At 42.4% G+C, this 15278-nt stretch overlaps 1 protein-coding gene across 2 annotated transcripts in view; it reads left to right on the top strand.

Annotated features, from left to right (window-relative positions):
• Window positions 1-15278, top strand: part of TMEM145 (transmembrane protein 145) — a 56961-nt gene that overhangs the window by 5796 nt on the left and 35887 nt on the right. The window lies entirely within an intron of this gene.

Below are 15278 nucleotides of genomic sequence, written 5' to 3'. Positions count from 1 at the left end.
CACACCATTTTAGCAGCCTTCCTCTGGATTGACTCCATCCTTTTTAGATCTTTTTGAAAGTGCGGTCTCCAGAATTGTACACAGTATTCTAAATGAGGTCTCACCAGAGTCTTATACAGAGGCATCAATACCTCCTTTTTCCTACTGGCCATACTTCTCCCTATGCAACCTAGCATCCATCTAGATTTCACCGCCACCTTTTCAACCTCTTTGGCCACCTTAAGATCTTCATATGTAATCACACCCAAGTCCTGCTCTTCTGTCATGCATATAAATTCATCACCCCCTAAACTGTACTGTTCCCTCGGGTTTTTGCAGCCCAAATGCATGACCTTGCATTTCTTAGCATTCTTGCCAGATTTCAGACTATTCTTCAAGCTTCACTAGTTCTTTCTTCATGTTATTCACACCATCTTGGGTGTTTACTCTATTGCAGATTTTGGTATCATCTGCAAAGAGACAAATCTTACCTGACAACCCTTTAGCAATATCATTTTAAAAAATATTAAAAAGAACAGGCCCAAGAATAGAACTAGTAATATCCTTTTCCTCAGAGCGATCTCCATTGACCACTACCCTCTGTTGCCTTCCGCTTAACTAGTTCCTGACCCAGCCCATCACTTTGGGACCCATCCCAAGGGCACTCAGTTTATTTATTAGACGTCCCACTTTTGTTAACACTCTGATTGGTTAAAAAAAAACAAGCAAGTGCCATTCAATGAGGGAATTTAACCCCGCTGGCTCTTCACATTCCAAACAAAAGATCCGTTCCTGTTCACATTTCAGCAGCATTGATTTTCTATCACTCTCAAACCTATGCTCTGGAATGTGATCAATAATACAACATTTCAATGTGGACACTGGATATTTCTGTTCTAGACAATGTTGAACTAGGGGTTTCTCTGCTCTTTATCTAAAGTAGATTCACAAGTTTTACATGATCCACATTTCCTGTGACTAATAATAATAATAACTTTATTTTTATATACCGCCATACCATAAACAGTTCTAAGCGGTTTACAAGGGAAGAGACTGTATACAGATAGCGACATTACAGTGAACTTACGAATTTACATTGGCATGTTAAGTTGAGTCAGGTTTATCTGGAAGTGTATTTGTAGGGTCATGAATTGGTTAACTGTTGTTTAAAATATTGCTCTGGCCCACATAGCTGAAGAAAGTGTACAATCTATTGACTTCATCTGCCTAAAATGTATGTTCCTGGCTTACCACATTGTAAGCTAAATAGATAAGAGTTTGAGCCATGATGTACCCTGCCCTTCTGTACATTTAACATTTAGAACTGTAAGAGTTAGATAAGTGACCTGCTAGTGTGAGCTTAGGACCAATAATAATTGTAGAAAAGTTATAGAAGTAACAAATGAAAATTGTAGTTTTTGCATATATTAGTTTGCGAAAAGGGCATAAAAGTCCATGTATTTCCTGTTTCTGACACTCTAGTAGGCAGGCTATTAACTGCACTAGAGTCAGGTATACCGTAATAAATCTCTTGTACATTCTTCACGCCTCTGACTTTGTGTGTCCAAGTGACCTTTCATATTGAAAGAACATCTACAGGAAATATGGATCATGTAAATCTTGTGAATATCTACTTTAGAAGAAGTTCAAATTTTTGAACATCCAATTACCAGGAGCTGTTTCCGTTAAAGTATCATGCCACATGCAATTCAAGTTTTGTAATGTATGTTGTTATTTACATGTGTCCTATGATGTACATAGAACAGACTACCCATCGTTTTAAAACCAGGTTTGGTGAACATACGGTAGGAGTAGCCTGAACTGTGAAAGAGCAGAGAAACCCCTGGTTCAACATTGTCTAGAAGAGAAACATCCGATGTCCACATAGAAATGTATTATTGATCACATTCCAGAGCATAAGTTTGAGAGTGAAAGAAAATCAATGCTGCTGAAATGTGAACAGGAATGGATCTTTCATTTGGGGTTAAATAACTGCATTGAATGGCCCTTGTTTTTTTGAACCAGAATGTTAACAAAAGTGGGACATCTGAGCAACATCAGACGTTGAACACTAATGAAATTCAACCCGGTAACAGCCATCTTTGCTTTTGCCGATGAGCACGGAGTTGATGTGCTGAATGAGTGGTGTTTTGCTTTTGGATTTGCTTTGTTAACTTCTGTTTTTGTGACAGTTTTTTAACAAGTTTTTTATGTTGCAGAGAAGCCCGGTTTTGCCCCTATACAGTCATAGCGAAATGCTGGCTGGCCACCATTGGCGTGGGCTTGGTTTTTTGCACACTAGCAGGTTTTTTGCAAGTTTCAGCGCCCTCGTTTCTCTTTTGAGAAGACAACAAAGAAGATAAAAGGAAAAGTTTCCCATTCAAGAGAAGTCATTTTGTTGGGGTCTCTTGTTTTATTAATATGAAGTTGTTTAGAAAGATTTGAGACAGTGTTGCTTGTTGCTATATAACAAAATTGGAGAAGTTATAATGGGACTTCAGTGGTTTAATCATTTCTATCCTGCAAATGCATTGGACACAGAAACAATATATAAAGAATTAAGTATTTAATATGACTCAAACAGTTTAATGAGTTTGTGAGAAGGTTTTTTTTGTCAATGAGGTTTGTCTATAAATGATCCTTCCTGCATTGATTGCGGCAGTTTCACATTCTGAGGCTTTTCCTCCTCTAAATGCAGGAGTCCTTGTATTTGAAAACAAACGTTTGAATTCTAAGATATTGCAAGCTTTTCCACATGTAAGCACCACTAATTTATAAGAGGCACTTGGGTGGGGGGGGGATGGGTTGTACCCGTTTCATTATACACAGTCTTTAGTAAGCAATCTGCTGATATTCTGGTTAGAGAGTATAATACTGTCCTGGAGGATTGGGAGAGGAGAGATTAAATATACTGTATGTTGTTTAGCAGCACTAGAATACACAGTCAAAGCAGGCTTTGTGCTTAGACAAACCAGGCATATGCCTGGGATCCAGAGTCAAGAGGGGGCCATAAAGCTGCCAAGTCTACCACCAAAGGCACAAATGTCAAACACAAGGCCTGCGGGCCGAATCTGGCCCATCTGGCTGTTTTATGTGGCACGCGGTGGTGACAGTGCTGCATCCTCCCTACTTTGTGCACCGTTCCCTGCCTCTGCCACCAATGCCCAAGGTGCATCACGTGGTGCTGTACTGGATTGTAGTTTTGTGAATTTTGTTTGTGTAGGGAGGACTGACGTTCTGGGCCTGCAGAGACTACAGCTCCCACAATCCCTAGCATATGTTGTGGAGGGATCGAATTACAGGAGAGGAACAGATTGGGCGCCAGTTGAGGGGGCGGGTCCAAGGTAGCCAATGGCGAGGTGCCATAAATGCATTCTAGTTTGAAAGGCTCCAGAGTGTGTGCTCGAGAGCACAGGTTTCCTACAGGAAGCAGCAGCCTCTCAGCCTCACTCTTCCAGTTCAGGCCCGGCATTCGGTGTTTACTAGGGATCTCTCATGTTCAAGCGCCTGTGTGTGCAGCCCTGTATTTTGCTTAGTTTGTTTTGTGCTTGTTATTTTCAGAACATGATTAATGCACATGGATGGCGTGTGATGTGTCTCAGGGTGAGGAAGGATCTATACTTCTATTAAGACTAAGTATATTAATGGCCCACGACTTAGCTTGTGTTTTAGATTTTGGCCCCTTATGTGATTGAGTTTGACACCTCTGACCTAAGGAGAAGATTTGGGAGCACAGAAGGGTTTTAAGGGAAGCCAGTTACTGACAGAACTTTTACATTGGCAATATAACTGTCACTACTCTGCATACAGTCTACGTTCCTAGCAGCAGATGTGCCACACTTGTCTCCCTTTCCTCTTTAGATTGGTTCCAATCTCTTTCTATGCCCTCTGAATTCTGAATCTTTCCATCCTCCCTGCCTGCCTGCCTTCCTTTCTCCTCTTTCCCTACTGTATGTGCTCAGTTCTCTTTTCCAACTCATCTCTCCATAGCTACCCAGAGAAGCTGCAGGGCTGTCCTGAGTCTAGCAATAGGTTGTGAATGAGCAGCAGGACTAAGTCAGTGTGCAACTGCAGACCACTTAGGAGTAGATTTCTTAAAGGGTGCTTGAACTTAGGCACCTAAAATGAGGGTGCCCAGCCGATATTCTATAATGGCACATTAGCATGCCTAATCTGCAATAGAATACTAGTATAACTTAACATTGAGGCACAAATGGATATGCCTAAATGCTGCAGTTGCACATGCAAATGGGAGTACTGTATTTTGTAAAATGTGGACTAAAATAGCGGGAATGCTCATGACCCACCTACACCCCTCCCTTGGCAGTTACATGCGAGAAAACTTGCACCCAGTTCTAGATTAGCACCTAAGAGCACTTATAAACCACTTATAAACCTTGTAAACTGCTTAGAACTGTTTGTGGTATGGCAGTATATAAAAATAAAGTTATTATTATTATTATTATGTGTATACCTGCAATTTTAACCCTATTGTGCTCATTGGAGGAGAGTAAACAGGAGTGCCGCAGGGATCTGTATTTGGACCGGTGCTATGTAACTTATTTATAAATGATCTGGAAATTGGAACAAGTGAGGTGATTAAATTTGCAGATGACACTAAACTGTTCAAAGTTGTTAAAACACATGCAGATGATGAAAAATTGCAGGCAGACCTTAGGAAATTGGAACCCTGGGCGTCCATGTGGCAGATGAAATTTAATGTGGACAAATGCAAAGTGATACACATTGGGAAGAATAACCAGAAACACAGTTACCGGATGCTAGGGCCTACCTTGGGGATTAGCGCTCAAAAAAAGCAAACAAGATGCAAGGAATTATTAAAAAAGGGATGGTTAACAAGACTAAGAATGTCATAATGCCCCTGTATCGCTGCATGGTGCGACCTCATTTGGAGTATTGTGTTCAGTTCTGGTCTCCTTATCTCAAGAAAGATAGATCTGTGGCTGAGTCTTGCCGGGCGACCGATTCATTAAAGAGTCCCCATGCAAATGTTCTGATTGGACGCATGCCCACAAGCGATCGAGAGGTACGCGCAGGAAGCATTTCAACTTCATGAGCCCTGCTCCTGCTTTGCATTTAGGCAGGGACCCGGGAAAGCCCTGCCCACCCTGTCCACCCAATCAATGCTACAGGGAGGAAGGTTGCCAAGTGGAATGCACTTCATCAGATAATAATAATAATAACTTTATTTTTTGTATACCGCAATACCACAAAACAGTTCAGAGCGGTTTACAGGTTAAGAGACTGTACATTTACAGCGAAGTTACAGCATATCAGAAAACAGTTCAGCATATCAGAAAACAGTTCAGGGCAATTTATGCAATGAAGGTGCAGAGAATTCGTTAACAAGTGTATGGTATAAACCGGTGACGATTACAAAATGATCCAATAGTTGTTGCAAGGGGGATTGCCAACCGGGGAAGAGGGGAGGAAGGATAGGGAGGGAGGCGAGGTTGGGATATGCTAGCAGTTATTTGATTGACATCTTCAGGGCTTTGCTAGTTAAAAATTGCTTGCCCGACAACTCAAATTACTGTTGTTTTAGGACTTTTGCTTTGCAGCCAGACTACGGAACAGAACATGCTTTAAACCCTCGGATTAAACCCGCGGGTTAAAACCACAGGCTGGCAGAGGGGCAGGGCGGCAGAGAGCAGGGCAGCAGAAAACAGGGCGGTAGAGAGCAGGGCGCTTTTTGCACAAGGGAGATGTTTTATTTTGATGGTTTCAGGGCTGCAGGGCTGGTATTTCAGGTTGGCAGAGAGCAGTACAGTCAGCAAGGATATGAGCGACTGGTCCTCAGCAGTCATTTCTTTTTGGATCGGCCAGCGCAATTGGTGTTCCTTCTTCTGTTTAGTGAATCGCTGCCTTCCATTTCCCCTCATTTGGATTAAATGTTATTAGACAAGAAACTCTTGATGTTTCTAATATACTTGAGACTTCCTTTTCTAAATCGTCTGGAAGAGCTATTTTACTAGTCTCTTTGGTTTTTCTACAAGATGTGAACTAAATTATGAGATTATATTTTCGGAACTCTCAAGTTTTATTTTATAGAAAGAAGATATGGTTATTTCTGGATGTTACCTGACAGGCTCAGGAGCGGCGCAAACTTTTCCTAATTGGAAACCTTAGCACTTGGTGCTTCTTTTTTTTTTCTGGCATACCCTTGTAAATATATAATTAAGTTTTGGGGGGTGGAATATATATTCTTTATGCCTGAGCAATTGAGAGCTTTTTTAGATTTGAAGAAGTTATTAATTGAAGCCAGCTAATTTCCCTCCTCTTTTACTAGGGCATGCTAGTCGATTTAGCGCATGCTAAATGCTAACATGCTTATTATATTCTATGGGTGCATTAGCATTTAGCATGCTCTAAATCGGTTAGCACGCCTTACTAAAAGGACCCCTTTGTGTTGGAATATTGTAATAGGTAAGGAGTTCCTGCTAATGCCTTTTCTTTTTCTTAGTTTTCCTTTTTCTTATATAACTCTTTACTAATTTGTACCATATCCCCCAATATAGTGGTCTAGGGAAGGTATAATTTACAATTTCTTGTAATTACTTCTTTTGAAATTTCAATCGGTATTTCCAAAGCAAGAGTTATCTTGTATATTTTGCGAAATTATGAAAAAAAATGTAATTAATTAATTTCTGTATATCTATATTTTTTTGTAGTCTACCCCCCCCCCCCAAATCACAGATGAAACATTTAACACTGTGATTTGATTTCTGAAGTATATCTGTATTATATCCAGGGCTTCTGATCTTAGGTTTTAACCAATAAACACTGATAAAACTACCATGATGCAAAGAAATGTAAATAGGTATTTCTTGGATAAGAAGCAGACCAACAGCATTTCCCCTAATACTCTCTCATCCTTCCCCTGGCTTGTCTTATATCATCCTCTCGGTTTTTGTGCCTCTTTGTTAGCTGTTTCTAAGTACCACAGACATACATATTTGATTCTACTGGAAAAGCAGCCAGCAACACATGAAACACTGGGGTTGATATTCAGCCGGCTGCGGTATGCAGCTGTCAAGCTGCTTCCGGCCGCAGGCTGAACTAATCCTGGGTATGAATATCTGGATATGATTGCCAATCGAGAAGTTAACTGGGCACTAGCCGATGTTCAGACCGATGTCCAGTTAACTTGCTACATAAAGTTAGGACAGCTGTTTTTCTGTCCTAACTTTGGGTCCCTTGTACAAAGCCACAGTAGCGATGCTGCGGTAAACGCACCAAAGCCCATAAAAATTGAATTGCTACCGCTGCTTTGTAAAAGTTCCCTTTAAGGAGTTACTTAATAGAGAATGACACAGTGACAAAATTCATCACCATTCCCGTCCCCGCGGATAACTGCGGGAAATAATCCCATGTCATTTTCTAGTGTCTATTTCAACCTCCGTCCTTCTACACCAGCATTCTTCAAAGCAAAGCTTGCGGGTCAGTGGTTGTGGCCATTCATACTCTGATTCTTCCATCTCTCCTTAAAGAATGACATGAAGATGGTTTCCCGCGGTTATCCGCGTGGACGGGAACGGTGATGAATTTTGTCACCGAGTCATTCTCTATTACTTAGTCAGTTAGTGGACTGAAAATCTCTGCTTACCACTAAGTTGCACTCTAACCTAAACCTGCCCCTCGCCCACCCATAACCCATATTTGGTTTGGGGGTGACCAGTTAATGGTGGTATTTAGTGGCATTTTGTTAGTTTTGGATCTTCTTATCTTTGCAAACTTGGATTTTTAACTCTGACAGAAATTAAATTGAAAAAAAAAAAAGAACGACTGCAGATGGTGGATGATGAAATACATGTTTGCTTGCCGACTATAGAGTTGCGTTTTGAGTTAAATTTGCACTCAAGAACAAGTACATCTATTGCATTGATTAGCAATTCTATTCTATGTACTTTAGTTTCACCATTGTTAAAATTACCCACACATAGCTTAAAAAACTTTAAGTAAATATCTCTCAGATTTAATTTTTTTGTTGTTTTTGCAATTTTAATTTTAATTATAATGTGCTGCAAAAAACATTTGCTCCGTTTAATATGCTGGAGCTAAAAACGTTTGAGAGACACTGGTCTATGGTTTACAAATTTATATCTTGCCCTATCCGAGACAAGTTGCAAAATCAACGCACATAATTGTACTTATAATCAGACTAAAAAAAATATCATCTCAAATACAAACAGACCACTATTTAATTCCCACTCCCCAAATTCTCAAAACATAATCCTGTTAATGTGCTATTTATATATCCCAGCTGTCTGAACAAAATCAACAGTGTCCCTCTTCCCCACAAAACACTCTGAGAAAAGGAGATCTTTCACAACTTTTTAAAATGCAACTAATTAAACTCTGGAATTTGTTGCTGGAGAATGTGGTGAAATCAGTTAGCTTAGCAGGGTTTAAAAAAAAAACCCCCCACAAAAAAACCCCCAAAACCCAATGCTTGGATAATTTCCTAAAAGAGAAGTTCATAGGCCATTATTGAGATGTCTTGGGGAAATCTACTATTTATTCCTAGGATAAGCAGCATAAAATTTGTTTTACTAGGGATCTAACTAGGTACTTGTGACCTGGGTTGGCCACTGTTGGAAACAGAATACTTTTGGTCTGTCCCAGTATGGCAATTCTTATATTCTTATATAATTACTAGGTCCATGAACCATAAGCACATTCAGTGCAGTGCTTTATGAATTAGAAGCAAGATCTTAAAAATGGATTTTGATACTATAGGCAACCGATGTAAGTAGAATGACAAGTTGAAAATGAGAAGTCTTAAAAATCAAATGAGCAGCAACATTTTAGACCACTGATGCAAGTAGACCAAGATAACAACAAATTACAGTAACCTAGTCCACTAAGGACCAGACTCTGTACCTCCACTCTAATATCTTCCACTGGAAGAAAGGTCACACTTTATTCAATATCTGAAGCTTAATGAAAATGTAAAATAAAGTTTAATATTAAAATGTAGAGGGCAGTGTTTAGCTGTGCAGTGAAGATAGAATTTCAAATATCTAACCTAGAAATGTTCAAATTTATAACTATATATAGATAGTACCTTCTAAATTATGTATGCCAGGTTATACCTGTTCTTGTACTGTCAATTAGCCATCTAACTTACACATTTACCTCCTGGTTTTCAGCCTGAGGACTGTTATCCAGGTATTAAGTGGCTGCTGGCAGTTGTCCTGCTACTGGTGATATTCAGACTGGTATCCTCTTTTTTCTGTCCTAACTTTATCCATCTAATTTCCTGGTTAGTGGATTGAATATTGCTGCCAACTGGGTAACTCATGGATCCAACTTAGCTCCACTATGGCCCAAATAGCACTAGTGAGGACAGTAGTAATTTTCAGATAATGCCACTGAAAATTAATGGCAGTTGCTGACAAGTGGCACTTATTTAGGTGGGAGCCATTCCTACCTGAATAACTGTCACTAAGCCGTGATAGCAGTTTTAGCGTGCGCTTAGCGTGCACAGAATTGCTGCATGCGCTAGACGCTAACACCAGCATTGAGCTGGCGTTAGTTCCAGGCGCGTAGCGTGGGTTTAACGTGCGCTAAAAACGCTATCGCAGCTTAGTAAAAGAAGCCCTAAATATTGATTCTTTAATGACTCAATGTGCGGCGGCGGCAAAGAAAGCAAACAGGATGTTGGGCATGATTAAGAAGGGGATCACGAGTAGATCGGAGGACGTCATAATCCCACTTTACAGAGCAATGGTCAGACCACACTTGGAATACTGTGTCCAACACTGGTCTCCATACCTTAAGAAGGATATAACTCTGCTGGAGAGGGTGCAGAGGCGAGCCACGAAACTAGTCAAAGGTATGGAGAATTTGAGCTACAAAGAACGCCTCGGAGAACTAGGACTGTTCACCCTCGAAAAGAGAAGACTGCGAGGGGATATGATAGAGACTTTTAAAATATTAAAAGGATTTGACAAAATAGACCAGGAAGCAGCATTACTGACTTTTTCAGATGTGACACGGACAAGAGGTCATAGCCTGAAACTGAGTGGTAGCAGGTTCAGGACAAATGTCAGGAGGTTCTGTTTCGCAGAGAGAGAGTGGTGAACGCTTGGAATGCTCTCCCGGAGGAGGCTGTGACGGAGACTACTGTTCTGGGTTTCAAACGCAAGTTGAATGCACACCTTCTTGCAAATCATATCGGGGGATACGGGAAACCCTTGTCTCCATAAGGGAGCACCTAACTGGGGCTCCGCGTGTGCGGGTCGCCGGACTAGATGGACCTAGGTCTGATCCGGTGAAGGCTTTTCTTATGTTCTTATGACTAACTATTGCTACTCAGATATTTACCGTATATATGCGAATATAAAGCAAGATTTCTGGGCCAAAAAGATGGCCCAAAAATGGGGGTCTCAGTTTATATTCGCAGCAGGAGCGACCTTCCTTTGCGCCTGCCCGCGCAGAGCTGCTAGCTGATTGGCTGCCTCAAGTTCTTGCGGGACTGCAAGAACTCACAGCAGCTAATCAGCTAGCAGGAGGGTTGCTCCTGCCCGTGCAGAGCCACTGGCTGATTAACTGAAAAGCATCAAGAAAAGTGTGGAATAACTTGTAAGTATAATGGCTCCACATCATTCTCTTCTTGGTTGGGCTGAGAACTTATCAGCGGTCCCAGCTGTCTCGGCAGTCTCAGTATCAGAGTCCCAATCCCGGTATCAGAGTCAACACTTTCTTTTGCAGCAAACAGGTGACTAATGAAATGAATATGCAGAACAAACTGTCAGTTGAGCTGCCAAGTTCTGAACTAACTATAATGCAGATAATGACTAAGCTGGTAGGCCCAGCAACAAGGAGAGACAGCAATTCAAATTAGAAATCACCAAGGCTGGCAAGACCAACCTGAAATTCTTGTAAAACAAAAATGGTTTCAGCTTTCTTAACAGACATAACTTAAAAACACCAGTCTAGTAACCTCTTTTAAATGCAAATTCAAGGAGAGAGTTGGAGCCAGTGATACCCCCAGGCTCCTAACTAGAAATAGCAAAGGAAATGTCATTAAACTTGATTCATTTGGTAACATAGCTTTGTTTTTCACACTATTCAGAGCCAATCTATTCCTCATCATTCAGGTCTGCACCTCATAAAGATTTACCTTTTTATGGATAATACCAGAATCTGCAAGACTTCATGAGAGTCTGAGCACTGTTTACTGTGCCGTAAGTTAGACTAACACATTTATGGTGGGTAAATACTGTATATAAGATGCCTACCTTTTGTACTGCCAGTGGTGAATAAATGGCTTATTTGAGGAAGTAAGCACAGCGGTGGTCAGTGGATTCTTTTCATGCAAAATTATAGAAATCTACTCTCAAAATATACTTAAAGACACATTCTTTAAATGTTGCTGCTGCAGAATATTTTGACCCAATACAAAAACCTAAGGGTTGGCAAGTGTTCAGAATTACCCCCCTCCCCCTTTTACAAAAGTGCAGAAGTTTTTAGCGCTGGCCACTGTGCTGAATTCTCTATACACTGATCCGATAATCATAGGAACTCTATGACCATCGGAGCAGCCTCAAAATAGCATCTGGCGGGCCGCATGTGGCTCCTGGGCTACGAGTTTGAGACCACTGTTATACATCATGGCTCAGCCTGTCCTTGTGATCCCCTTGCCCACATGCCTGCTTCCCCTTTGCTGCTAATGAGCTGCTGCTTTTTCAGGAACTAGTGTGAAGGAATGTCCCCTCCTGCTCTCGTTTCCCTTCTGCATCTTTATCCAGGGCTCTCTTCTCAATCAGTACCAGAGTTACTATGGAAACCATGGAGTATGGATTAGTCACCATGGCAACAAATGCGGGTAATTGAGAGTTTGGGGTTACATTGAAAGAATTAGCAGGAATTCTTCCTAGGGAGGGGGTATGCTGAATTTTTGCCAGTTAGGAGCAGGAGGTTGTGGGAAGGGGGGTTCAAGGGATTTGGTTTCTTAGACACACCATCTGTGTGTGTGTGTGTTTCTGTTTAGGAAGCTAATCACAAATGCTTCAATTTTAAAGCAATTCTTTATTCACTCATATTATTTGTGTCAACACTGAGGGCCCTTTGGCTAGCACTGCATCCTGCTATCTTGAATGAAAGAAAAAGGGGGAGGAGGACAGCCTATCTGATAACCTTGACGCTAGTCCTGGTACTTTGTGGCAAATGGTGACATGGCAGTGAAAACCATTCATTAGGGTATTATTTTAAAAATGTGTTATGTAACACGTAAACATCTATATCTTTTTATATAGTAGTGATTCCCCACTCACATAAGTGGCTACTAGAACCACTCCTGCTTCAAGCCTTCTGCAGACATACACGTGTTTATCCTATATAATAAAACCCTAAGCGCGCATGCGCACTTAGGGTTTCGTGTTCCCTGCCGCTGTGATGTGTGATACGTGGCCGTGTTCCATTTTAGAACCCGTCAGCAGGGAACATTCTGGCCACTCCCCTCCTCCCGCCCTCACTCACCATTTGGAAGCCAGGCAAGCTCTCTCCCTGCCCGCGTCCTCGGCAGGGAACACACCTCCCGTCCTCACTCGCCGCTGCCGCCGCTGATCCTCCTCTTCACAGCAGCCTGTCCCGCCCTCACTTGCCGCTGCTGCCGCCGGCGCTGATCCTCCTCTTCAGAGCAGCCTGCGATGGTGGCCGGCTTTAAAGAACCTCGCAGGCCGCTCTCCAACCTCAGTGGCATGTTCTCTCTGACGCACGGGATCGCGTAAGAGGGAACGTGCTTCCGAGTTGGAGAGTGGCCTGCGAGGTTCGCTAAAGACGGCCACCACGATCGCAGGCTGCTTTGAAGAGGAGCAAGCCAGAAGACGCCAGGATGGAGGGAGGGTAAGAAGCGGATCAATGCCGGGGGGAGAGGGAAAGGGAAAGGGGGCTGCTTTGGGAGGAGGGGTGTGCTGGGGGGAGACAGAAGGGGCCATGGAGAGATAGGGAGAGGGAAAGGGGGCTGCTTTGGGGGGGAGGTGTGCTGGGGACAGACAGCTTTGCTCTGGGGGGAAGACAGAAGGCCATGGAGAGACAGGGAGAGGGAAAGGGGGCTGCTTTGGGGGGGAGGTGTGCTTGGGACAGACAGCTTTGCTCTGGGGGGGAAGACCGAAGGGGCCATGGAGAGACGGAGAGGGAAAGGGGGCTGCTTTGGGGGGAGGGGTGTGCTGGGGGAGACAGAAGGGGCCATGGAGAGATAGGGAGAGGGAAAGGGGGCTGCTTTGGGGGGGAGGTGTGCTGGGGACAGACAGCTTTGCTCTGGGGGAGAAGACAGAAGAGGGCCATGGAGAGACAGTTAGGGAGAGAGAAAGGGGGCTGCTTTGGGGGGGAGGTGTGTGCTGGGGGCAGACAGCTTTGCTCGGGGGGGGGGGGGGGGGAAAGACAGAAGGACACAGCGGCCAAGGAGAGAGAGATAAAGAAACAGACAGACAGACACATCTATTCTAGCACCCGTTAATGTAACGGGCTTAAAGACTAGTTTATTTATAAAGACAGAACCAACGCTTGCACTGTTTCCCTGCAATTTGCTGATAACAGTATACCCACGTCTATACTGTGTAATGTGGCGACCCATTTTACATAAAATATTGAGAATACAATTCAGATGTCCAGATCAGGACATGCTCAATTCTGGCAGTATTTGCAGTATTTTATAAAAGGCTGAGCTGAACATAGAGCCTATTGTAAATTATCAGCAGGAGTAGCCATTTTATGAATATACAGTACAGTAAGTGTGGGGAAAAAATAGCAGCACAAACCCAGGAGCTTCCATGTGGAAGTGGCACTACATCCACATATAGCTGTCCTGTTTTACAAACCTAGATGTATTAATGCTGCCAATTAAGCAGTGAAGGCACAATTTTATTTTTCTTTTTTTTACATGTGGAAATAAACAATGGGGGTTATGGAGAATGACTCCCTTAATCCCTTGTGTGAAGCCCTAACTCACATAAGCACTTTTGAAAAATTGATGCATGCCCCTGAACTGGTATAAATCCCAGTGGGGAAAGTTTTCCCCTTAAGTATGTGTTCCCTTTGTAAAATGGGAAATACACATTAAGGTTTAGTCCCTCTCAAACCGTGCCCTTATCACACCCCTTGAAATCGCTGTATGGTGGGGATCTCCACATGTAGATAGCAGCTTTCTGAAATCACCAATTACATATGTGTGGAATTTATATTTGTAAATACTGCTCTCTACACATGGAGATGCTTCTAAAAGAACCCTGTGTCTTTATACATTTTATTTTAAACATATTTTAACAAATATAACATGAGACATCAGGAAACATAATACAGAAAACTAAGGAAAAATAAAAGGCTTAGGTATAGGTATATTAATTTATATTCCATCTCTAACTGAGCAGAATACAGAGCAACATACATAAAAGTATAAATGAAAACAAATCAATAAAACATCATACATTACATAAAATAAAAATACTATACTGTATACTTAAATATAAACTGAGAATTTTGGATCAAAAAAATGGCCTAAAAATGGAGGTCAGTTTATATTCAAGTCTTCCCCCTCTGCCATTACCAACCCCCCAAATCGGCAGACAGCGCATACCCACTCCCATGCCACTACCCCCAGCCCCACCGGCTGGCAGCTAGCATTGCCTCCCTCCCAAGCAAAAGTAATCCCCCCCCAGACCTACGATGATTTTCTGGTGGTCTAGTGGTGCATTGAGGCAGGAGCGATTTCCACTTGCTCCTGCCCATTATTTCCCTGCAGCAAAAATGGCCGCCGAGACTGGTCTCTTCCCTTCTCCACTGCCCTCCCCCCTTTCCAGCAGCATCTATCCTCTTCCAATAAGTCCAGCACCTCTTTTTCTCTCTCCTCTTCCCCCACTCTAGCAACATATCTCCCCCTCACCTCTCACCACCACCCAGGTCCAGCAGCATTTCTCCCTCTCTCTTCTCTACTCACAGTCCATCAGCATCCCTCTCACCTCCCACAATCCAGGTTCAGTAACACCTCTCCTTCTAAACTAAACTAAACCTTAAGTTTGTATACCGCATCATCTCCATAAAGATAGAGCTCGGCACGGTTTAAATTCAATAAATAAGGGAAGGACATAATACGAAATTAGAGGTTATGAAGAGAATGGCTAGCTTTGCATTTTAAATAGATAGCTTTACATTTTGGAGAAAAGCCAGGTTTTCAGATGCTTTCGGAATAATTGGAATGAGCCTAGGTTAAGCAGCGGGGCAAGGAGGTTATTCCAAATTTCAGTGAATTTGAAGAAAAGGGATTTCCCTAATTT

This window comes from Geotrypetes seraphini, chromosome 11 (genome assembly GCF_902459505.1).
Source record: "Geotrypetes seraphini chromosome 11, aGeoSer1.1, whole genome shotgun sequence".
Classification (NCBI taxonomy): domain Eukaryota; kingdom Metazoa; phylum Chordata; class Amphibia; order Gymnophiona; family Dermophiidae; genus Geotrypetes; species Geotrypetes seraphini.
Note: the sequence above shows the minus strand (reverse complement) of the source record. Positions and strands in the feature narration are given on the sequence as shown.